Source organism: Ranitomeya imitator, chromosome 1 (assembly GCF_032444005.1).
Source record: "Ranitomeya imitator isolate aRanImi1 chromosome 1, aRanImi1.pri, whole genome shotgun sequence".
In the NCBI taxonomy this organism is placed as follows: domain Eukaryota; kingdom Metazoa; phylum Chordata; class Amphibia; order Anura; family Dendrobatidae; genus Ranitomeya; species Ranitomeya imitator.
Window position 1 is genome coordinate 795,767,956 of NC_091282.1, and position 25,397 is coordinate 795,793,352.

General features: G+C 42.9%; 2 protein-coding genes across 6 annotated transcripts in view; both read right to left on the reverse strand.

Moving 5' to 3' along the window:
- Positions 1-25,397, reverse strand: part of LBHD2 (LBH domain containing 2) — a 764,964-nt gene that overhangs the window by 539,892 nt on the left and 199,675 nt on the right. The gene's annotated exons all lie outside the window — the stretch shown is intronic.
- TRAF3 (TNF receptor associated factor 3) overlaps positions 1-25,397 on the reverse strand; it is an 88,095-nt gene that overhangs the window by 46,469 nt on the left and 16,229 nt on the right. Inside the window, exon 1 of one of the 5 annotated variants that reach the window (XM_069737725.1) lies at positions 22,778-23,268. The exons of 3 other annotated variants lie outside the window; for them this stretch is intronic. The gene's annotated coding sequence lies outside the window, so the exon portion shown is untranslated. Of the gene's footprint in view, positions 1-13,314; positions 13,530-22,777; positions 23,269-25,397 lie in introns of those variants that run through there. One more of the 5 variants, XM_069737718.1, reaches the window with a different exon arrangement.

Here is a 25,397-nt window from a genome sequence, read left to right on the forward strand (position 1 = left end):
CCGCACAAGAGGTTGGTACACAAAATGAGAATGCTTGGTCTGGGGGAAAATGTGTGTAAATGGGTTAGTAACTGGCTTAGTGATAGAAAACAGAGGGTGGTTATAAATGGTATAGTCTCTAACTGGGTCGCTGTGACCAGTGGGGTACCGCAGGGGTCAGTATTGGGACCTGTTCTCTTCAACATATTCATTAATGATCTGGTAGAAGGTTTACACAGTAAAATATCGATATTTGCAGATGATACAAAACTATGTAAAGCAGTTAATACAAGAGAAGATAGTATTCTGCTACAGATGGATCTGGATAAGTTGGAAACTTGGGCTGAAAGGTGGCAGATGAGGTTTAACAATGATAAATGTAAGGTTATACACATGGGAAGAAGGAATCAATATCACCATTACACACTGAACGGGAAACCACTGGGTAAATCTGACAGGGAGAAGGACTTGGGGATCCTAGTTAATGATAAACTTACCTGGAGCAGCCAGTGCCAGGCAGCAGCTGCCAAGGCAAACAGGATCATGGGGTGCATTAAAAGAGGTCTGGATACACATGATGAGAGCATTATACTGCCTCTGTACAAATCCCTAGTTAGACCGCACATGGAGTACTGTGTCCAGTTTTGGGCACCGGTGCTCAGGAAGGATATAATGGAACTAGAGAGAGTACAAAGGAGGGCAACAAAATTAATAAAGGGGATGGGAGAACTACAATACCCAGACAGATTAGCGAAATTAGGATTATTTAGTCTAGAAAAAAGACGACTGAGGGGCGATCTAATAACCATGTATAAGTATATAAGGGGACAATACAAATATCTCGCTGAGGATCTGTTTATACCAAGGAAGGTGACGGGCACAAGGGGGCATTCTTTGCGTCTGGAGGAGAGAAGGTTTTTCCACCAACATAGAAGAGGATTCTTTACTGTTAGGGCAGTGAGAATCTGGAATTGCTTGCCTGAGGAGGTGGTGATGGCGAACTCAGTCGAGGGGTTCAAGAGAGGCCTGGATGTCTTCCTGGAGCAGAACAATATTGTATCATACAATTATTAGGTTCTGTAGAAGGACGTAGATCTGGGGATTTATTATGATGGAATATAGGCTGAACTGGATGGACAAATGTCTTTTTTCGGCCTTACTAACTATGTTACTATGTTACTATGTTACTATGATAGATCGATAAATAATAGAAAGATGATAGATAGCTAGATAATAGTGAAAAAAAAACACAAAAGTTGGGCTTGGTTTGAGTTTGACACGTGCAACACAAACACATGCTCAGATTGGCCATAAAACATACAAAAACTACTAGAAACAAACTGAGCAAAAACCCTGCTGTAACTAAATAAATAAAAAGCAAAGTTTTTAGTAATATTGTTTTTGATCAAAAATAGCATAAACGCCATCCCACCACGACAAGGTAACTCTGATCGGGACAGTCCTACACTGTAATATTAAAAACCTTACCATGTATCAGAGTTGACCTCAGTGTGTGAATAAGGGCAGACAAACGGACCGTTCAGAGTTTCTTGTAAGTTTTCTAAATCGATAGATAATGGATAATATAAAGATAGATAGATAGATAGATAGATAGGATAGATAGTTAGATCGATCGTTCATGGGGAAGCAATGATGAAGAGGAAAACCCTGGGAAATCCTGGCACTCTATTCTCACATGTAAATGCTCATCAATGCAAATAAGCAAGAAATTTTGTTGCAAGGGAGGAAATTCAAAACATAACATTTACATGACTGATGGAGTAAGGTAAACTCCACGGAGGGCACATTGCAAGAAGGCAAAAACCAAGCAGTTGATAGGAGGAAGAAAAGTTCACAGATACGAATGTGTGAGCACGTCCACAGCTTTCATAACTGTCTTTTGCGGTAGAATTAAATTTCCTTAGAGAATATAAAGAGAACATAGTTTTGAAACAAAAATGATTGATAATGTGTGGTGTGATTGTGACCTGAGAAGTTAAGGTTTCATTATCCTATAATATTATGGCCACCAAATACGGAGTCTAACGTCCATAAAGATATCTGATCACCATATTGTAAAACTACCATCATATTATAAACCTGCTATATCACTGTCTCATAAGCACAAGAATATAATTAATATAATACTGCTCTTATTTACAAGAATATAACTACTATAATACTGCACGTATGTACAAGAATATAACTACTATAATAGTGCCCGTATGTACAAGAATATAACTACTATAATACTACCCCTATGTACAAAATATAACTACTATAATACTGCCCCTATGTACAGGAATATAACTACTACAATACTGCTCCTATATACAAGAATACAATTACCATAATACTGCACCTATGTACAGGAATATAACTACTATAATACTGCTCTCTATGTACAAGATTATAACTACTATAATACTGCTCCTACGTACAACAATATAACTACTATAATACTGCTCCTATGTACAAGAATATAACTACTATAATACTGCTCCCTATGTACAAGAATATAACTACTATAATACTGCTCCTATGTACAAGAATATAACTACAGTACTATAACACTGCCCCTATGTACAAGAATATAACTGCTATAATACTGCTCCCATGTACAAGAATATAACTATTATAATACTGTCCCCTATGTACAAGAATATAACTACTATAATACTGTCCCTATATACAAGAATATAACTACTATAATACTGCTCCTTATGTACAAGAATATAACTATTATGATACTATCCCCTATGTACAAGAATATTACTATAATACTTCCCCTATGTACAAGAATATAACTACTATAATACTGCTCCCTTTGTACAAGAATATAATTACTATAATACTGCTCCTATGTACAAGATTATAACTACTACACTGTGTTCCAAATTATTATGCAAATTGGATTTAAGTGTCAAAGATTTAATTGTTTTGTTTTTCAAATAAACTCGTGGATGATATTGTGACTCAGGGCTCAAAAGATAACTGAAATCAATCTTAAACACATGTGATAATTAGTTTTCCAGGTGATTCTAATTAAAGGAAAACTACTTAAAAATGATGTTCCACATTAAAGGGACTCTGTCACCTGAATTTGGCGGGACTGGTTTTGGGTCATATGGGCGGAGTTTTCGGGTGTTTGATTCACCCTTTCCTTACCCGCTGGCTGCATGCTGGCTGCAATATTGGATTAAGGTTCATTCTCTGTCCTCCATAGTACACGCCTGCGCAAGGCAAGATTGCCTTGTGCAGGCGTGTACTATGGAGGACAGAGAATGAACTTCAATCCAATATTGCAGCCAGCATGCAGCCAGCGGGTAAGGAAAGGGTGAATCAAACACCCGAAAACTCCGCCCATATGACCCAAAACCAGTCCCGCCAAATTCAGGTGACAGGTTCCCTTTAATAAGCAGGCTAAAGGTTTCAAGCAATATGAGAAATGAAAAGGATCTCTCTGCTGCTGAAAAGCGTTAAATAGTGCAATGCCTTGGACAAGGTATGAAAACATTAGATACTTCACAAAAACTTTGTGATCATCATATTGTGAAGAGATTTGTGACTGAAACAGAGCACAGACAGAGTTCATGCAGATAAAGGCATAATGAGGAAGGTTTCTGCCAGACAAATTCATTGGATTAAGAGAGCAGCTGCCAAAATACCATTACAAACCAGGAAACAGTTATTTGAAGCTGCTGGTGCCTCTGGAGTCGCTCGAACCGCAAAGTGTAGGATCCTTCAAAGGCTTGCTGTGGTGCATAAACCTACTATTTGCCCACCCCTAAACAGTGTTCACAAACAGAAATGGTTGCAGTGGGCCCAAACATACATGAAGACTAATTTTTCAAACAGTCTTGTTTACTGATGAGTGTCGAGCAACGATGGATGGTCCTGATAGATGGAGTAGTGGATGGTTGGTGGATGGCCACCATGTCCGCACAAGGCTGCAACGTCAGCAAGGAGGTGGAGGAGTCATGTTTTGGGCCCGAATCATGGGGAAACAGCTGGTAGGGCCCTTTAAGGCTCCTGAAGGTGTGTAAATGACCTCTGCAAAGTATATAGAGTTTCTGACTGACAACTTTCTTCCATGGTATAAAAAGCAGAAACGTGCCTTCAGGAGCAAAATCATCTTCATGCATGACAATGCACCATCTCATGCTGCAAAGAAAACCTCTGAGTCATTGGCTGCTATGGGCATAAAAGGAGATAAACTCATGGTGTGGCCACCATCTTCCCCTGACCTCAACCCTATAGAGAACCTTTGGAGTATCATCAAGCCAAATATCTATGAGGGTAGGAGGCCGTTCACATCAAAACAGCAGCTCTGGGAGGCTATTCTGACTTCATGCAAAAGAAATACAAGCAGAAACTCTCCAAAAACTCAAGAATGCAAGAATTGTGAAGGTGATATCAAAGAAGGGTTCCTATGTTACCATGTAACTTGGCCTGTTAGGATGTTTTGGAGTTAAATAGCTTTTATGTTCAGTGAATGTGACCTCCTAATGCTGCAAATTCCACAAATGAGCATTTTCAGTTCTTTAAAACATATCAAATGTTTAGAAATTCTACTGTGCCTAATAATTTGGAACAGTGCATTTTAACTTTTTATTCATTTTGGAGATTATACTGTTATCATTGGGAGGTTTCTTCAATAAAATTTGATGTATAATCTAACGGGTGATGACTTTTATTAGACTGACTGTCATTTGCACCGACCATTTGGGAAAATCCGAGAAAAATGTCATCTGCATAATAATTTGGAACACAGTGTATAATACTGTCCCTATGTACAAGAATATAACTACTATAATACTGCCCCTATGCACAAGAATATAACTACTATAATACTGTCCCTATGTACAGGAATATAACTACTATAATAATACTCATATGTACAAGAATATAACTACTATAATACTGCCCCTATGCACAAGAATATAACTACTATAATACTGTCCCTATGTACAGGAATATAACTACTATAATAATACTCATATGTACAAGAATATAACTACTATAATACTGCCTCCAATGTACAAGAATATAACTACTATAATACTGCCTCCAATGTACAAGAATATAACTACTATAATACTACCCCTATGTACAAGAATATAACTACTATAATACTGCCTCCAATGTACAAGAATATAACTACTATAATACTACCCCTATGTACAAGAATATAACTACTATAATACTGCCTCCAATGTACAAGAATATAACTACTATAATACTGCCTCCAATGTACAAGAATATAACTACTATAATACTGCTCCCTATGTACAAGAATATAACTACTATAATACTGCTCCCTATGTACAAGAATATAACTACTATAATACTGATCCTATGTACAAGAATATAACTACTATAATACTGCCTCCAATGTACAAGAATATAACTAGTACAGTATAATACTGACCGCTGTAAAGTTTCCACCTTCCGGTTATTTTCTATGTTGTTATCCGTTCAATTTTTCCATGTCTATTATTGTTTTTCCACGGTCAGATATTTTATGCATATTACAGTCCTCACCTCCTCAGTAGGAATTATTGTTTCCATTTATACTCCACTTCCATTAAAGCTTTTTATATTAATGACCATCAAACCCTGCAGTCACTACAAGGAAGGACGTGAAGAATGCAGGATGCCGTCTCCCACAATGAAAATCCTTTGAGTGAAGTTATAATAAATAAAATAAATATTTTACCCAGTCTATTGTTCAGATGGCAATGGTCTATGGGCAGGTAGCTCCCCACTTAGGCTGCTGCTTAGATTTACTAGTTATTTGGCAGCAGTCCCACTACTGATCAGTGTGCAGAGCATTGCGCCACACAAAGGAGTCTGAATGAATGACGAGATGATCTTCATATACAGAACACAGAATATCAGTGTTGATCCACTGACAGATGAGGGGGGTTCATTAATATTCTTGGCTCTCATATAAGGTGCAATCAGTGGTCAAACGGCCAGAATCAGCCATACAGAAATAGCATCAAGACCAACAAAAATACTCGGAATTGCAACATGGACAAGAGCGATAACAATCATAGCACTGCGAGCTGTGGGTGTTTTATGGGAACTGGTAATTGGTAAATGGAGGCCTATTAAACAATTACTCAGCAGGGGTTATAAAAAGACAATAATAACGATAATTATCAACTGTGCAGTATAATAGAGGATAAGTAATGTATGTATACAGTGACTGCACCAGCAGAATAGTGAGTGCAGCTCTGGAGTACAATACAGGATGTAACTCAGGATCAGTAATGTAATGTATATACACAGTGACTGCACCAGCAGAATAGTGAGTGCAGCTCTGGAGTACAATACAGGATGTAACTCAGGATCAGTAATGTAATGTATGTACACAGTGACTGCACCAGCAGAATAGTGAGTGCAGCTCTGGAGTGGAATACAGGATGTAACTCAGGATCAGTAATGTAATGTATGTACACAGTGACTGCACCAGCAGAATAGTGAGTGCAGCTCTGGAGTAGAATACAGGATGTAACTCAGGATCAGTAATGTAATGTATGTACACAGTGACTGCACCAGCAGAATAGTGAGTGTAGCTCTGGGGTATAATACAGGAGGTAACTCAGGTTCAGTAATGTAATGTATGTACACAGTGACTGCACCAGCAGAATAGTGAGTGCAGCTCTGGAGTAGAATACAGGATGTAACTCAGGATCAGTAATGTAATGTATATACACAGTGACTGCACCAGCAGAATAGTGAGTGCAGCTCTGGAGTAGAATACAGGATGTAACTCAGGATCAGTAATGTAATGTATATACACAGTGACTGCACCAGCAGAATAGTGAGTGCAGCTCTGGGGTATAATACAGGATATAACTCAGGATCAGTACAGGATCAGTAATGTATGTACACAGTGACTGCACCAGCAGAATAGTGAGTGCATCTCTGGGGTATAATACAGGATATAACTCAGGATCAGTAATGTAATGTATGTACATAGTGACTGCACCAGCAGAATAGTGAGTGCATCACTGGAGTATAATACAGGATGTAACTCAGGATCAGTAATGTAATGTATGTACACAGTGACTGCACCAGCAGAATAGTGAGTGCAGCTCTGGAGTGGAATACAGGATGTAACTCAGGATCAGTAATGTAATGTATGTACACAGTGACTGCACCAGCAGAATAGTGAGTGCAGCTCTGGAGTAGAATACAGGATGTAACTCAGGATCAGTAATGTAATGTATGTACACAGTGACTGCACCAGCAGAATAGTGAGTGTAGCTCTGGAGTAGAATACAGGATGTAACTCAGGATCAGTAATGTAATGTATATACACAGTGACTGCACCAGCAGAATAGTGAGTGCAGCTCTGGGGTATAATACAGGATATAACTCAGGATCAGTACAGGATCAGTAATGTATGTACACAGTGACTGCACCAGCAGAATCGTGAGTGCAGCTCTGGAGTAGAATACAGGATGTAACTCAGGATCAGTAATGTAATGTATATACACAGTGACTGCACCAGCAGAATAGTGAGTGCAGCTCTGGAGTAGAATACAGGATGTAACTCAGGATCAGTAATGTAATGTATATACACAGTGACTGCACCAGCAGAATAGTGAGTGCAGCTCTGGGGTATAATACAGGATATAACTCAGGATCAGTACAGGATCAGTAATGTATGTACACAGTGACTGCACCAGCAGAATAGTGAGTGCATCTCTGGGGTATAATACAGGATATAACTCAGGATCAGTAATGTAATGTATGTACATAGTGACTGCACCAGCAGAATAGTGAGTGCATCACTGGAGTATAATACAGGATGTAACTCAGGATCAGTAATGTAATGTATGTACACAGTGACTGCACCAGCAGAATAGTGAGTGCAGCTCTGGAGTATAATACAGGATATAACTCAGGATCAGTAATGTATGTACACAGTGACTGCACCAGCAGAATTGTGAGTGCATCTCTGGGGTATAATACAGGATATAACTCAGGATCAGTAATGTAATGTATGTACACAGTGACTGCACCAGCAGAATAGTGAGTGCAGCTCTGGAGTAGAATACAGGATATAACTCAGGATCAGTACAGGATCAGTAATGTAATGTATGTACACAGTGACTGCACCAGCAGAATAGTGAGTGCATCTCTGGGGTATAATACAGGATATAACTCAGGATCAGTAATGTAATGTATGTATACAGTGACTGCACCAGCAGAATAGTGAGTGCAGCTCTGGGGTATAATATAGGATGTAACTCAGGATCAGTTCTGTATTGTATGTACACAGTGACTGCACCAGCAGAATAGTGAGTGCAGCTCTGGAGTATAATACAGGATGTAACTCAGGATCAGTAATATAATGTATGTACACAGTGACTGCACCAGCAGAATAGTGAGTGCAGCTCTGGGGTATAATACAGGATGTAACTCAGGATCAGTACTGTAATGTATGTACACAGTGACTGCAAGAGCAGAATATTGAGTGCAGCTCTGGAGTATAATACAGGATGTAACTCAGGATCAGTAATGTAATGTTTGTACACAGTGACTGCACCAGCAGAACAGTGAGTGCAGCTCTGGAGTAGAATACAGGATGTAACTCAGGATCAGTAATGTAATGTATGTACACAGTGACTGCACCAGCAGAATAGTGAGTGCAGCTCTGGAGTATAATACAGGATGTAACTCAGGATCAGTAATGTATGTACACGGTGACTGCACCAGCAGAATAGTGAGTGCAGCTCTGGGGTATAATACAGGAAGTAACTCAGGATCAGTAATGTAATGTATGTACACAGTGACTGCACCAGCAGAATAGTGAGTGCAGCTCTGGAGTATAATACAGGTATGCATCTTATAAATCTGAACAAATTAAAGTGAAAGTTCATTTTTACGTAGTGTTTTTATAACTACTAGGACTTGGGAATACTTTCCACATCTCACAGGCTTCAATTATTGTGTTGAAGATAAAAAGTTTTGGCTTTATAAGAAATGAAGCCTGACTGCAGCGGTGGCTGGAGACGTTACTGCTTGTGCAGTGGAGCACAATGGATTTACTATTGCTATCCCAGAACCTCTCCTATTACCACAACTGAGGGGTCTATGACTGTGAACAACGGGCACTGGTACCAGAGAACTACTAGAGATGGGTCATCAGTATCACAGTCCTGGACAACCCCTCATAGTATCTTATAGCTAATCTGTAAGAAATAATCTTCTGAGAAATGTCATAAAGTAAAGAAAAATATCAGATCATTCTCCTGATTGCAGGACAGGTAGTTGGAAGGACGAGTGCGGGCTCCGCAGACTTCCACTGAGGGAAATCCTGCGCCTTGAAAGAAATCCAAATTCAATATAAGGAACAAAGGCCTCCGAACAAATGCACTATCAGGGTGCAGTGGACCCGATTAAAGACGGCAGCAACACAGGTGCAGTAATACCGATGAACAGCTGCTCTCAACCTACCAATCCATGGAGGGGGTGACTGTTAGGTATATTAGTGCACAAATGATACTATTCTGTATGCGGCGTTATTCACATACAGGTGATGCAGAGCATCTGGCTTATAGCCTATTAATGACGCCCATACGCTTAGATCAGGCAGGCTGCCCAGTGCTAACCAAAAGCGTCCTGTGTGAACAGAGGCCACAGTTTACACAGTTTACAGAGCCATCTGGGCCCAACTGCACCCTGAAAAGATATTAAGTACAAAAAACACATAGCAATATATGTGAGGTATTAGTTGATATTATGGCTAAAATATGGACCCTCCAAACCCAGGACAAGAGTCCCCACGTTTGCGAGTCCTATCACTAAACATCAAAACAGAGCTCACAAAGAGGACTTAGAAATCCTCCAAAAAAAAAAAAAAAAAAAAATCACAGAAAAAAAAAGGAAGAGATGCTTACCTGCCCAGGCCTTCAAACAAATGCACTATCATATGTACAGGGAATTAGCAGAGCTGAGTTTGTTACATGACACTTTATTAAAGGGAACCTGTCACCCCCAAAATCGATGGTGAGGTAAGCTCACCGTCATCAGGGACTTATCTACAATATTCTGTAATGCTGTAGATAAGCCGCCTATGTAACCTGAAAGAGGAGAAAAAGACGTTAGATTATACTCACCCAGGGGCGGTCCTGCTCCGATGGGCGTCTCAGGCCCGGTCCAGGGCCTCCCATCTTCATTCCATGACGTCCTCTTCTGGTCTTCACGCCGCGGCTCTGGCGCAGGCGTAATTTGTCTGCCCTGTTGAGGGCAGAGCAAAGTACTGCAGTGCGCAGGCGCCGGAAAAGTAAGAGAGGCCCAGCACCTGCGCACTGCAGTACTTTGCTCTGCCCTCAACAGGGCAGACAAAGTACGCCTGCACCAGAGCCGCGGTGTGAAGACCAGAAGAGGACGTCATGGAATGAAGATAGGAGGTGCCGGATCGGACCTGAGACACCCATTTGACAGGACCGCCCCTGGGTGAGTATAATCTAACCTCTTTTTCTCCTCTTTCAGGTAACATCGGGGCTTATCTACAGCTTTACAGAATGCATTACAGAATGCTGTAGATAAGCCCCTGGTGCCTGTGAGCTTACCTCACCATCGATTTTGCGGGTGACAGGTACCCTTTAAACATTGTTCTGCAAGTATACAGAACGCATCACGGTCTGAGCAGAGTCATGTTCATGACGTTGCTTGAAAAGTTTCTTGTAGGAAAAAAGTTGCAAACAGTATTGAAATTGCTGCAGAAATTCAGCTAAAAAAGGGCAATAGGACAAAATGAGGTTTGCAATATGGGAGAAACCGCCTCTCTACAGCCCAGTCCTAGCCTGGAGCACCAGGACATTCTGAATGACACTTCTCCAATGCTCCTTAGAAGTAGCACGAAAAATGGCCTAAGAGAGCCCCTGCGCCCGTCCAAGTCTCCGAGGCACTTCTTATGAATTCATAAGGCTGAGTTATATTAATGGCAAAGGGAAATGTTATGCTGCTTTCCACTCTGCCTTGAATGGAGAGAAGACCACCCTATGGCAGTGTTCCCCAACCTGTGGCTTTCCAGCTGACGTAAAACTACAACTCCCATCGGGGCTGTTGTTGAAGTTTTGTAGCAGTTAAAGAGCAACAGGTTCAAGAACACTGCCCCATAGAATGCACGAAAAGAGTCTCCTATCAACACCAGATACGTAAAGGGTTAAAATGAATTAAAAATTGCTGTTTTCAGATATCATAATTTATTTCTTGCCTTTAATTGAGTGCAACCTTTAAGGGCATCGAATTGCTTTAAAATGGCTCCTAGTGGGAAGACAGAAAAAACTAAAATATATATATATATATATATATATATATATATATATATATATATATATATTTATTATAATGTATCATGCACTGACTGCCTCAGATATGTCTGGCTACACTGTATCACGTATTTATGGCCTCCTGCTCGCTGACCCCTTACTGATGATGACAGCACTTTTCAAGTATAGGGATCGGACCACCTGAGATAAAAGTTACCTGCTTTATTAAAACTCCCACCTGAAGATACTTGATCAATTTATGCAAAGCTCAAACTAGAAAGAAAAGAACAGGGAAGGCAACGCAGAAAGCAAGAGCCAGCGTCATGTCTGCAACACACCGAGACAACCTTGATAAAATAGGTTCCATCATCTGTATCATGTTCCTTGGAGAAAAGCTTTCTTGCAATGATATATTAATAGAAGAGTCAACCTGCTGCGCGGACCTGTACACGATGTGATAGAAACATCTCTCCGCTGCAAATTAGCTTCTTATCAATTCCAAGAATGTTCCTCACAAGGTCAAGAAGAGAACACCAGAGGCCGAATGAGGAATAAGGCAGCCACAACCCCAGAACTACAAGTACCAGACATGTACTGCTCACTGTCACTTGTGTGGCAAATAGCAAATCTATTACTTATTCTGTACTGATCCTGAATATAAGGCCTGGTTCATACGTAAAGCAGACTGGTCATGGATCATCCAACCCGAACCTACTGTCCGTGCATTGTGGTCCATACACGGACCATGAGTCTTAATGCTCCAGAGCTGCACTCACTATTCTGCTGGTGCAGTCACTGTGTACATACATTACTGATCCTGAGTTACATCCTGTATTATACTCCAGAGCTGCACTCACTATTCTGCTGGTGCAGTCACTGTGTACATACATTACTGATCCTGAGTTACATCCTGTATTATACTCCAGAGCTGCACTCACTATTCTGCTGGTGCAGTCACTGTGTACATACATTACATTACTGATCCTGAGTTACATCCTGTATTCTACGCCAGAGCTGAACTCACTGTTCTGCTGGTGCAGTCACTGTATACATACATTACATTACTGATCCTCAGTTACATCCTGTATTATACTCCAGAGCTGCGCTCACTATTCTGCTGGTGCAATCACTGTGTACATACATTACTGATCCTGAGTTACATCCTGTATTATACCCCAGAGCTGCACTCACTATTCTGCTGGTGCAGTCACTGTATACATACATTACATTACTGATCCTCAGTTACATCATGTATTATACTCCAGAGCTGCGCTCACTATTCTGCTGGTGCAATCACTGTGTACATACATTACTGATCCTGAGTTACATCCTGTATTATACCCCAGAGCTGCACTCACTATTCTGCTGGTGCAGTCACTGTGTACATACATTACATTACTGATCCTGAGTTACATCCTGTATTATACCCCAGAGCTGCACTCACTATTCTGCTGGTGCAGTCACTGTGTACATACATTACATTACTGATCCTGAGTTACATCCTGTATTATACCCCAGAGCTGCACTCACTATTCTGCTGGTGCAATCACTGTGTACATACATTACTGATCCTGAGTTACATCCTGTATTATACCCCAGAGCTGCACTCACTATTCTGCTGGTGCAGCCACTGTGTACATACATTACATTACTGATCCGGAGTTACATCCTGTAATATACCCCAGAGCTGCACTCACTATTCTGCTGGTGCAGTCACTGTGTATTTTAAAATACTAGTGACTTAGTCAAAGGATTGAGCATACCCTATAAGATTTACCCTCCAAACTTTTTGTACTTTTGTCTGTTGGGATATTACTATATACAGAATACTGTACAGATAATCAAGACTCTCAAGACAATTATATAAAGATTTCCATAACCCACCTATACATATAGAAAGGGTCTGTACTGAGCACTTACCTAAAAGAAGAATGTTGTTTTTAATAACTTATAATAATTAAAAAAAATTACTATAAGATGTATATAAAATATAACAGTTTATAAACTGAATATTGAAAATCAAATTAAATATACATACAGAACGTAGCAGCCATCTTCAAACCGGTTGTAATCCCTAACATCTGTCGACAAAGAAAACCTCAATCAAAAATCCCCCAAAATAAAAAATAATAAAAATTAAAAATTGTCTCTTTCCACGTTTTCTTTGCTATTCCACAAGTGCGAGAGGCAGAAATCCTGGAACCTCGGTGTTCGCTGCCATGAGCACGAATGGCTTATCTTCCTCATGTTGCTCAATGCTATGACTGATTTCTAGGGGATTACCTGCCTTGCAGATTATCCCTTTTGAGTCCGTATAAGATACACTTCCTCTGCGGAAAGTTTTCAAGAGTTTAATGTAGATGATTAAATGACAAAACTTTTTTTTTTTTGGTATAAAATTGAAAGTGAAATCCGTACATTAATTTTTTTCAGTCTTGCACAATAAAAGTTTAGTTAGGGATTGGCTCTGTGCCAGGATGGACACGCAGTGAACAGCAGAGGGCGCAATGTCTGGTAATTCCAACTATATAAAGTCTCGCAATGTGAATTTTGGCTAGAAAGCCGGAATCGGGATCTCTCCGGGATTCTTCCTCCTACTTGACAACTTAAAGCAGTTAATGAATCAAACAAATCTGTTGCTTGGCGGAAAAAATTGTGAATTTGCAGCCAACAGTACAGCTCCCCTAGTGGCCGCAGGTGATTTGGAACCAAAATCTTATTTTTTTAATAATGCAAGCTGAATGCGCAGCAGTTGTCTCAGGTCCTCCTTATGGCTTCCCATAGAATATATATATAGATTCATCACATTTTTATTTTTTGTATTGCTGCCAAATTAATCAAGGCGGAGCTCTATTCCTTTTTTTGAACGACCCTTTCCATACACAGATTTTGTGCTTCACTTGGGAACAATTACTTCTGCGACATTTCGAAAAAAAAATGATGAATCAGCTGAAAATATCTGGTTAATGAAAACGGAGTGTCACACAAGACACACAAGACAGGAATAATCCGGTGCAAAAGGCATAATAGGTGCAAAAATAACATGGCAAAAATCCAAACTTTATGCGTTATAAAAAGCCGTAAACTGTAGAATTCAAACATCCTTCAATCTAGAGAACGGAGAGGATATTTAGCAAGCGCCTGAGAAGTTGCCATTTTACCCACTTAACAAAATGAGACAATCCCTTTAATTCCCCCCCCCCCCCCTCCCAACGTGCACTTCTCTCTACATGCTTCATTCAAAAGGCAATTGCTTAAAAGACAACTCCAGAAGGTTTACCAGCATCCAGATTGCACTTATTGCTATCAACAGGACAGCGGCGTCTGCTTTTCTTGCATTAATTCTAACAAGCCCCCCGACAACACACAAATCCGATGGCAGCTGGGAAATACAAGCCCCTTCTGAACCCTCCCCTCGCCCCCGTCCCAGCACTGCGCCAATTAGCGCCCTCGTGGTGAACACTACAATACGGTGGGCGCGCTGCCCGCTGCCTGCTTTTATTTCCCGTCTATTATGTACAAGTATAATCTGCGATCTTGACTTTCGGCCAAGACGTGACATCGCTTTCCTTTTCCAAAAGTCAATAGCGAAAACAAATATCGAAAATAATAAAGTGAAAAATAAAAAGGGTATTTTTGCTTTGTTTTACAATTGATGGTAAATTATTCACAACATGTTATTGCTGGGGACATTTATCGATCCGGAGTCCGCAGGGGGTCGTCTCTGGCTTATTACACTGCAACAGCCACTCGGATGGGAGAAGTATCGGCCCATGCGGATCACAGTTTTGGGAAACTAAGAATGTTCCCAATCACTGACAGCAAGCAGGTCTGAGGACTGGAGAGGAAACGAAACATGACGGAGATTAGGATTGCATGGCGTCATTCAGCGTCAGTTACATAAAAATGGAAAATCCCTTTAAAGAAATCACCAGTAAGCACTGACCGATGGGGCAGAGTCCAGACACAGAGTGCAGCTCAGCAGAAGATATTTTGACATCTTAGTTTTTGGGATTGATGAGGGTCCAGGAGGTCAAAGCCCCACATTGCTGTAGTATGGGAGATCTGCTTTATATAAATCTCCACAATACACTTATGGCCCCAAATGTGGTCCCCAAACATGTGGAGCTGGAGACAGTCAGCGAGGAGCGGAGCCACGTTCCTATCAGATCTGCTGCAGCGCCTGACGGCCGGCCATTTCCCCGATAAGTCATAAACCGTCATGCTTCTTGTAAAAAGTGATGATAATGACGGTCAGAATCAACACAACTGGGAAAGTACCTGGGCAAGAAGCACGAATCAGCTGAGGAGTGTGTTATGAGGTCCTGCAGCAGCTGAGGTGTGTATTATGAGGTTCTGCAGCAGCTGAGGTGTGCATTATGAGGTTCTGCAGCAGCTGAGGTGTGTAGTATGAGGTTTTGCAGCAGCTGAGGTGTGTAGTATGAGGTTCTGCAGCAGCTGAGGTGTGTAGTATGAGGATCTGCAGCAGCTGAGGTGTGTATTATGAGGTTATGCAGCAGCAGAGGTGTGTATTGAGGTTCTGCAGCAGCTGAGGTCAGGGGCAGGCTGGGCCGAGTGGCAGGAATGCATATGCCCCCCGGGCCAGTGCCTAAGCAGCTGAGGGCCGCTGGAGGAACGGCAGTGCAGTATGTGATGAGCAGGAACAGGGGGGGAGGGACACGCTGCGTGCACCTGTGGCTGGAGCCATGGCCGGCTAATGTGCACGCAGTGCTGAGATGGGCAGCTCCTGGCACACAAGAAGAGGAGGAGGCTGCGTTACTTACATAGTGATCGCACGCAGCAGCCCCATCTTCTGTGTGCAGATCTGTCTCCGATGTCCGATCAGCCATGACCAGGAGGGGGAGGCACATCAGCATGCAGAGCAGCAGCACAGGAGGGCAGGAGAAGAGAGGTAGCTGCCCTGTGTGCCCACTGCCCAGCACATTCCAGTAACCTCTCCAGCTGCCCATCTCAAGGTTTGCTGTATTAAGTAGTAGGGGGGAGGGGTGCATTTGACAAATTAAATATGGCAGGTCAGAGTATATGTTTTTTTTCTGGGTATATGCACTTTCCTATGTGTGTTTTCCTGGGTGGGTGTGTGTGTTTTCCTGGGAGTGTGTTTGTGTGTTTTCCTGGGTGTGTGTGTTTTCCTGGGTGTGTGTGTGTGTGTGTGCGTGCGTGCGTGCGTGCGTGCAGGGGCGTAACTACCACGGTTGCAGTGGTCGCCGCTACAACCAGGCCTGGCAGGTCAGGAGCTCGGCCCGTCAGAGGCAGCCTACTCCCCCCGCCGACGCTGCATTGAACTATACCAGTGTCTATGATGCCGGAACAGTTCAAAGCAATGATGGAGGAGAGAGCATCAGCTGATCCTCCCTCTCCCATCATTCCCCTCTGCCTCTGACACTGCGGGTGCGCGATGACGTCACTTCCCAGGCAGTGCAGCATTTGCACAGGTGATGGCGGTCTCATTATTGGCAGAGCCTGTGGCGGCTGCAGGGACCGGGATCAGGCGGCTCCGGGGCTGGCGGGGGCGCGTGGACCGAGCTGCCCAGGAGGGGGATGCCGCAACAGCTCAGCCATGTGGAGGATTCGGGGTTGAAAATGGAGGTGTACGGGACCGGCGGCAGTGAGGTGTGTCTGCTGCCCGTGTGTCGCCATCCTCAGCCCCCAGCGTCCCCGGCCCCGTGACACAAGCCCCGTTTCCTCCCTGCTCTCTCATGCCACATGTCCTTGTAGGTCCCCAGGTTCAAGTCATTGTGCTCCTCCAGGCCCCCGTACGCGCCTTGTCCCTCCTCCCCTGGTCCCCCAATGCTCCCCATCTCCCATGCACTGAGTTCTCCTGCACCCCCATGCATCCCCTGCCCCTTGTCCCCGTGTGACCCGTCTGCCCTGCTCTTAAGTCTCCCCTGTCCCCTTTCTCACCATGTGTTCCCCATCGAACCTGTCCTCGTAATCCCTGTGCCCCCTTCTTCCCTGCTTCTATGTCTCGCTCCATCTTCCCATGTCCCCTTGCAGTCCCGTTTCCCCGTGCGTCCCTATCTACTCTGCCCTTGGAGTCCCATGTGTCCTCTTGTGCCTGTCTCCGTTCTCCCTAGTCCCTGTGTGTCCCCTTGTGCCCTTCTCCCCTTCCTCCTAGTCCCCATGAGTCCCCTTGTGCCTGTCGCCCTTGTCCCCTTGTGCTTGTGTCCCTTGTCCCTGTGTGTCCCCTTGTGTCAGTCTCCCTTGTGTCAGTCGCCCTTGCCCACTAGTCTCTGTGTGTCCTCTTGTGTCAGTCTCCCTTGCCCACTAGTCCCCTTGTGCCCTTCTCCCCTGCCTCCTAGTCCCCATGTGTCCTCTTGTGCCGGTCTTCTTTGCTCCCTTGTGTCCTTCTCCGCTGCCCCCTAGTCACCGTTTGCCCGTGTCTTTCTCACTGCCCCTGTATTGAGGGTCAGCATTATATTATGAGGGGGCCTGCATTATATTTTATGGGGGTTACATAATATTGTTGCATTATCTGGGGTGGCTGCATTATACTGTATCGAGGACTATGGGGAATACGTTATACTATATGAAGAACTATGGGGTGCATTATACTATGGGAAGTGAATTGAACGACATGGATGACGATGGCGGTGCATTATACTGTATGGAGCACTATGAGGAGTGTATTATACTATATGGAGGACTGAGAAGTGTATTTTAATATATGAAGGACTATAAGGAGTGTATTATGGAGGACTGAGGAATGTATTTTACTATATGGAGGACTATGAGGGAGGACTATGACTATGTGACCGCTACTTCATCATCTCGTGAGATCGCAATGCATGGACCGGTCACCGGAGCGTCGCAAGGAGCGGGAAAGGCGCAGCAGATGACATATTCTCAATTCCGGTCGTTTCTACACAGACAAGTAACTATATCCTCTCGGCACAAATATCATCACCGTATCGGCAGATTCCTAAATCAGTGTTCATGCTCCTCTCGAGTGCACGTTGTAGCGTCTCTCCAGACGGTCACACGGGGATATGACAATGAAGGATGAATTGCCGCACAATGTGCCAGTGATACAGGGAAGAATCTAAATTCTACGAGCCAAATGCTCAGGAGCAACCGTGGTCCGTCAAGGGGACCCCAAGGGGAGGAATACAGACCAGAGCGTGCGCAGTATATAGGACGAGACCCTAAGACACTGCACTTACATCACAAATAAGACCCCCTCAGCAAACCCCCAAAATGAACGGACCACACCAATACACACATCGGGCCCCTCTAAACAATACAGACCCATAAATGAATGAAGAACCCAGATAAAACCCCTAACAATATAGATCCACAAATACAGCTCATTCCAGACCCCCTAAACTTATAGCTAGACCTACTACAAACAGACCTCAGAACACAAAACTCAAATGGATACTCAGAAAGACTCACTAGAAAAATAAACTCAAACCAGACCCTGTAAGAAAAAGAAAAGCTTGAAAAAAATAAAACTGATGACATCCCCTAATCAAGAACGTCCACAGACCAGATCCCTTAAAATATTCACAGATTATTCTTCCTAAACTAAAAAGAGAATCCAGACCACAGTCCGGAACCCCTAAAAAAATGAGAGGACCCCAAATATATAGAGCCTTAGACCATCTAAAAAATGACTGTACAAAATGCAGTAGAATCTACGTAGATACATCAGGAGCTCAGATTCCGAAAAAATGTCAAATCCCTACCTTGAGGGTATGTGCACACGTATTTTGGAGCTCTGCGGATTTTTCCGCATCGGATTTGTGAAATCCGCAGGTAAAAGGCACTGTGTTTTACCTGTGTATTTCCTGCGGAATTACTGTAGATTTATTGCGGTTTTTGTGCGGATTCCACTGCGGTTTTACACCTGCGGATTTCTATTATGGAGCAGGTGTAAACCGCAGCGGAATCTGCACAAAGAATTGACATGCTGCGGAATGTAAACCGCTGCATTTCCGCGCGTTTTTTTCCGCAGCATGGGCACTGTGGATTGTGTTTCCCATAGGTTTACATGGTACTGTAAACGCATGGGAAACTGCTGCGGACTCGCAGCTGCGGGACCGCTGCACATCCACAGCAAAATCTGCAGCGTGTGCACATAGCCTAACTGACCAAAGACCAGACCCCGAAATATCCCAAAACAGAAACTTTAATGCTCCCCTCTCCTGATTTCCCTCCGCCCGTCGTCACCAAAATAGAATACAGTGGCATATAAAAGTGTGGGCACTCCTGGTCAAAATTACTGTTATTGCGAACAGTTAATCCAATTGAAGATTAAATGATCTCTAAACGTCCTAAAGTTACAGATAGCACAATTCCTTTGTATCTGAGGCAACAAAAAATATTTATTTTCATCTTTTACATTTTTAAAATTACAAAAAGGAAAATGGTACGATGCAAAAGTTTGGACACCCTTGGAGATTTGTGTTCTCAGATAACTTTGACCAAGGTTTCAGAGCTTAATTAGCCTGTTAGGCCTCTTTCACACTTCCGTCGTTTTGCTACGTCGCAATGCGTCGTTTTGGAGAAAAAACACATCCTGCAAAGTTGCTCGCAGAATACGTTTTTTCTCCATAGACTTGCATTAGCGACGCATTGCGACGTATGGCCACACGTGGCATCCGTCGTGCAACGGATGCGTCGTGATTTTGCGGCCCGTCGTGACGAAAAAACGTTCAATGTAACGTTTTTTTGTCCGTCGAAACTGCCATTTCCGACCGCACATGCGCGGCCGGAACTCCGCCCCCTCCTCCCTGGAACTCATAATGGGCAGCGGATGCGTCTGAAAACTGCATCCGCTGCCCACGTTGTGCACTGTTTGCACAACGTCCGTCGGTACGTCGGGCCGACTGTTTGCGACGGCCCTGTACCGACGGAAATGTGAAAGAGGCCTTAGGGTTGTGGCTTGTTCACCATAATAGTTAGGAAAGGCCAGGTGATGCAAATTTCCCAGCTTTATAAAAATCCAGCCTCCTGTAACCCTGTGCCAAAAACAGCAGCCATGGGTTCTTCTAAGAAACTGCCTAGCACTCTGAAAATAAAAATGGTGGAGACCCACAAAGCAGGAGAAGGCTACAAGATGATAGCAAAGCGCATTTAAGTTGCCCTTTCCACAGTTTGAAATGTAACTAAGAAATGGCCGTTACCAGGAACAGTGGAGGTCAAGATAAGGTCTGGAAGACCAAGGAAAATTTCAGTGAGATGTGCTCGTATGATTGTTAGAGGAGCAAGTTAGAAACCCAGCTTGACTGAAAAAGACCTTCAGAATAATTTAGCAGACTCTGGAGTTGTGGCTCATTGTTCTACAGTTCTTAGACACCTGCAAAAATATGGCCTACATGGACAAGTCATAAGAAAACCTCACACGTCAAAATCCACAATAGACGACCTCAAAAGGCTCATGCTGAAGGTTTTACAATGACCCTCACAGTCCCCTGATCTGATCATCATTGAAAATCTGTGGCTAGACCTCAGAATAGCAGAGGATGTAAGACGACCCAGAAATCTCACAGAACGGGAGGAATTCTCCAAGGAAGAATGGAAGAAAATCCTGAAACTGAACTGAAAGGCTCTTGTCTGGCTACAAAAAGCGTTTAAATGCTGTGATACTTGCAGAAGGGGGTGGTACTAGGTACTAACCATGCAGGGTGCAGAAACAGCCCATGTGTCATCTGTAACTTTAGGCCTTTTAGAAATCATTTAATCCTCAACTTGCTTAACCGTTCCAATAACAGTAATTAACCCCTTACCGGCATCGGACGTACTATACCGTCCGATGCCGGCTCCCCTGCTTTGATGCAGGGCTCCGCGGTGAGCCCGCACCAAAGCCGGGACATGTCAGCTGTTTTGAACAGCTGATATGTGCCCGTAATAGGCGCGGGCAGAATCGCGATCTGCCCGCACCTATTAACTAGTTAAATGCCGCTGTCAAACGCAGACAGCGGCATTTAACTACCGCTTCCGGCCGGGCGGCCGGAAACGACGTCATCGCCGACCCCCGTCACATGATCGGGGGTCGGCGATGCTTGTGAATGGTAACCATAGAGGTCCTTGAGACCTCTATGGTTACTGATTGCCCGTCGCTGTGAGCGCCACCCTGTGGTCGGCGCTCACAGCACACGTGCAATTCTGCTACATAGCAGCGATCAGCAGATCGCTGCTATGTAGCAGAGCCGATCGTGCTATGCCTGCTTCTAGCCTCTCATGGAGGCTATTGAAGCATGGCAAAAGTAAAAAAAAAAAGTTTAAAAAAATGTGAAAAAAATAAAAAAAACATAAGTTTAAATCACCCCCCTTTCGCCCCAATCAAAATAAATCAATAAAAAAAATATCAAATCTACGCATATTTGGTATCGCCGCGCTCAGAATCGCCCGATCTATCAAATAAAAAAAAGTATTAACCTGATCGCTAAACAGCGTAGCGGGAAAAAAATTCGAAACGCCAGAATTACGTTTTTTTGGTCGCCGCGACATTGCATTAAAATGCAATAACGGGCGATCAAAAGAACGTATCTGCACCGAAATGCTATCATTAAAAACGTCATCTCGGCACGCAAAAAATAAGCCCTCAACCGACCCCAGATCACGAAAAATGGAGACGCTACGAGTATCGGAAAATGGCGCAATTTTTTTTTTTTTTTTTTTTAGCAAAGTTTGGAATTTTTTTTCACCACTTAGATAAAAAATAACCTAGTCATGTTAGGTGTCTATGAACTCGTAATGACCTGGAGAATCATAATTGCAGGTCAGTTTTAGCATTTAGTGAACCTAGCAAAAAAGCCAAACAAAAAACAAGTGTGGGATTGCACTTTTTTTGCAATTTCACCGCACTTGGAATTTTTTTCTTGTTTTCTAGTACATGACATGCTAAAACCAATGATGTCGTTCAAATGTACAACTCGTCCCGCAAAAAATAAGCCCTCACATGGCCAAATTGACGGAAAAATAAAAAAAGTTATGGCTCTGGGAAGGAGGGGAGCGAAAAACGAACACGGAAAAACGAAAAATCCCCTGGTCATGAAGGGGTTAAACTTTTACACGCCACTGTATATGGACCTAGATTTATCCTGAAGACTTCCAAAGCTCCTCCAGGTTTACTCAATGCATCACTACTATAACATGTCATCTACAGAATCGCTCGCTTCCAAAAGGAAGAGCGACCCATTTGCCAGCCGCTGCTCCTGAGTTTTACCCCTCTGCAGTGTAGAGCACGCTGAATGTTGCCTACATGGGGAGCCTTAGGCACAGCTTAGACGGGGTGCTGTGAAAGTGGACACTAGCTTCTTGGTGCTAAACATTAAATAACTAAAATACTTAACGTAACAATGTTGCGATGCAGTTGTGAAAAAAAATTAATTATGCAGGCGAGGTTCTCCGAGAAGGGAAATCCCCAGCAAAAAGAACCCAAAAACATGAACAAAATTCAGAGCGTTACTCAACATTCAGCAAATTTCAAATAAAAACAATACAGGGATGAAAAAAAAACCAAATAGTTATCTTACCTTGAAAAAGAAAAAAGTGATTATCATCAATAGATATTACAAAATCCAGGAGATCACTCGTCTTCTTGAAGTGGTTGTCCAGTTAAAATAAGCCTGATCACTGGGACCGGACAGATAGGGGATCCTTATCCCAAAATGAAGAGGCGGAGAGGACATCCGATGGTCACCCCATATAGGGCGGCCGGAAAAAGGCGTAGGAAATGAATGAAGCGATTGTGGAGAATGTGCGGCCCATTCTAATGGGGATTTAAGTGCCCTGTTTTGCTTGACCGGTGAGGGACAAAAAGTTATCACCAATCTGATGAACATATATTAACTGTTTTCCACTGGACAACCCCCTTTAAAAACGTTTTCGTTTTTATAAAATTCACAATGTCTGTAGAAAAGTATTCAGCCGCCACCTACTTTCTTGCTGAGTTAAAACCGTTGGCATCAGCCCACTATCTTCTCAGAGATCCATGCCTACTCTACTCACAAGCGAAATACATATATATAGTCGAGCTCTGCCCACTGCAATGGAATCATATTGACTCATCCGACCGACGCAGTGACCCAATGTCACCCCTGAGCCCAACCAGCCAACGAAGGAGGACAATGATGAAGCCTAGCAAGTGATATGTAGAATCTACGGCTACCCTTGGAGCAACATCTCGGCTCCTCAAGGTGTCATAGGAACTGTGATTGGGTCTACGAAAAATTGGTCAAAAATTAAGTCAAGAATTGGGAGTCTTTCCCAAGTTGGGAAAATAGGACAAAACACAGGAAAGTAAGCAGAGATCAGCTTGGGGAATGAGGGACACTTTTGTCGTTTCCAAAACCAGGACTGGATCTGGTTAACCATCATCAGAAGAAAGAGGTCACCAGAGGTAAGACACATCCCCAAACTAAGGAAAGGAGACAGACATGAGACAGCCAATATCTGAGCAGCTTTCCATGTACCAAAGGTCAAACAATTAGAACTTTTGCGCTTTTCTCTCCTCCTCTTCCCAGAACCATAACATTTTTTATGTTTCCATTGACATCTCCAAGTGAGGACTTGTTTTTCTTGCAGAGCAAGTTGGCCTTTTGAATGACATTGTATATTTTTCCATAAAAAGAACTGGAAAAAAATCATTTGAAGTGCAGCGAAATAGTGAAGCAAAAAAAAGAAAAGAAAAAGGGCAGACATCTTTTTTTGGGTTTTGTTTTTACGGCGTTCAATGTGCGATACGCATCAAGTGCCAACGTGATTCTCCCGCTCGGTACAATTACGGAGATGCCAAATTTATAAAACTTTTTGTTTTTAAGTGGTTAAAAAGAATCCTAACTTAGTGGGTTTTATTTTCTGGTGCGTGTCGGTATAACTTTTTTCCATTAACACAGCTGTGATCCTTCGAATGTGACGGATCCGACTTTTCACTTCTGCTTAGAGACCGTCACGTGGCAATGACGGCTAATGTACACGCAGGGTCACCGCGACATCCACAATAAAAAATCTGATCGCTATGATCGCTGCAATCACAGGAAAGAGGGGAACCAATCGGATTCCTTCTCTAACTTAGGAAAGGAAATACTGGAATCTGATTGGCTGCTCTGGGCTACTTCTCTCTGCATCTGCCAGCGTACAGTGTGTTGCGACAGGACGGAAATCCCATCATCAGGTATTCCAGGGATTCACGCTGCTAAAAATGCAAACCATTTTCCGGTTCTCATCCAGTCAAAAAATTCTAATCACCTTCCTGATCATTAATTATCTTCAAACTTTTTGCTTGAGGCCACGTTATCTCACTCGTGTTCCAGCTCCACACAATCCCCGCGTTGTACAAAGCCGGAATACGGAAAGCCTAAAAATTTATGTTTTGTTTTTATTTTTTTTACTTTAAACAACTGCGCGCCTCCAATTTTATCCTTTTGGATTCATGTGGAAATAAATTGCAACTTTTACAATTAACGCTCCCAGGAAAGAATAAAGACATAATCTGGTGCCATACGTTAGCACGATAGCTGCTTCTTAGTAGCGCCTTATATCAAAAGGAAGGATTACACAGCGCGTCTACTCCAGAAAACAGCTCCAAAAACGCTTCTTCCGATTCACTTCTATGGTAAAATCCACTTTTTTCCAGGGCTGTGGACTCCGACTCCTCAATTTCCATGACACTGACTCAGACTCCGACTCCACGGCTCTGTTTTTTTTCGGTTCGTGTGATCACCATTTTGAGCATTTTTTTCTGCTTCAGGTTTTCAAAAATGACTAGTAGGAAAAAAAAAAAATTAAGAAAAGAATTGGCTGCCACTTCTGGAATCTGCTCTAAACCTCCCATTCAGAAGGCTCCAAAAACACAAAAGAAAACTCATCCTAAGGTGACTTCCGCTTAGACTCTTAAAAACCTCCTGTGTGTGCACGAAGCCTTATTATCACAGCTCGACGTCTGATTTACATCACCACAGACGATTTCCACACATTTCTCAGGAATCTACACCCTGTTTACTGGTAACGGGACGTTTCCCTGTTTAGGAGCTGCCGGCCCTTTAATGAAAACCCCCTAATATTTCTCCTAAAGCACGCGTCCATTGCAACACAGGGATCTCAGCCCAAAAATAAGCAAAAAAAAAACAACTTTCTGGCGGGCTGTAAACAGCT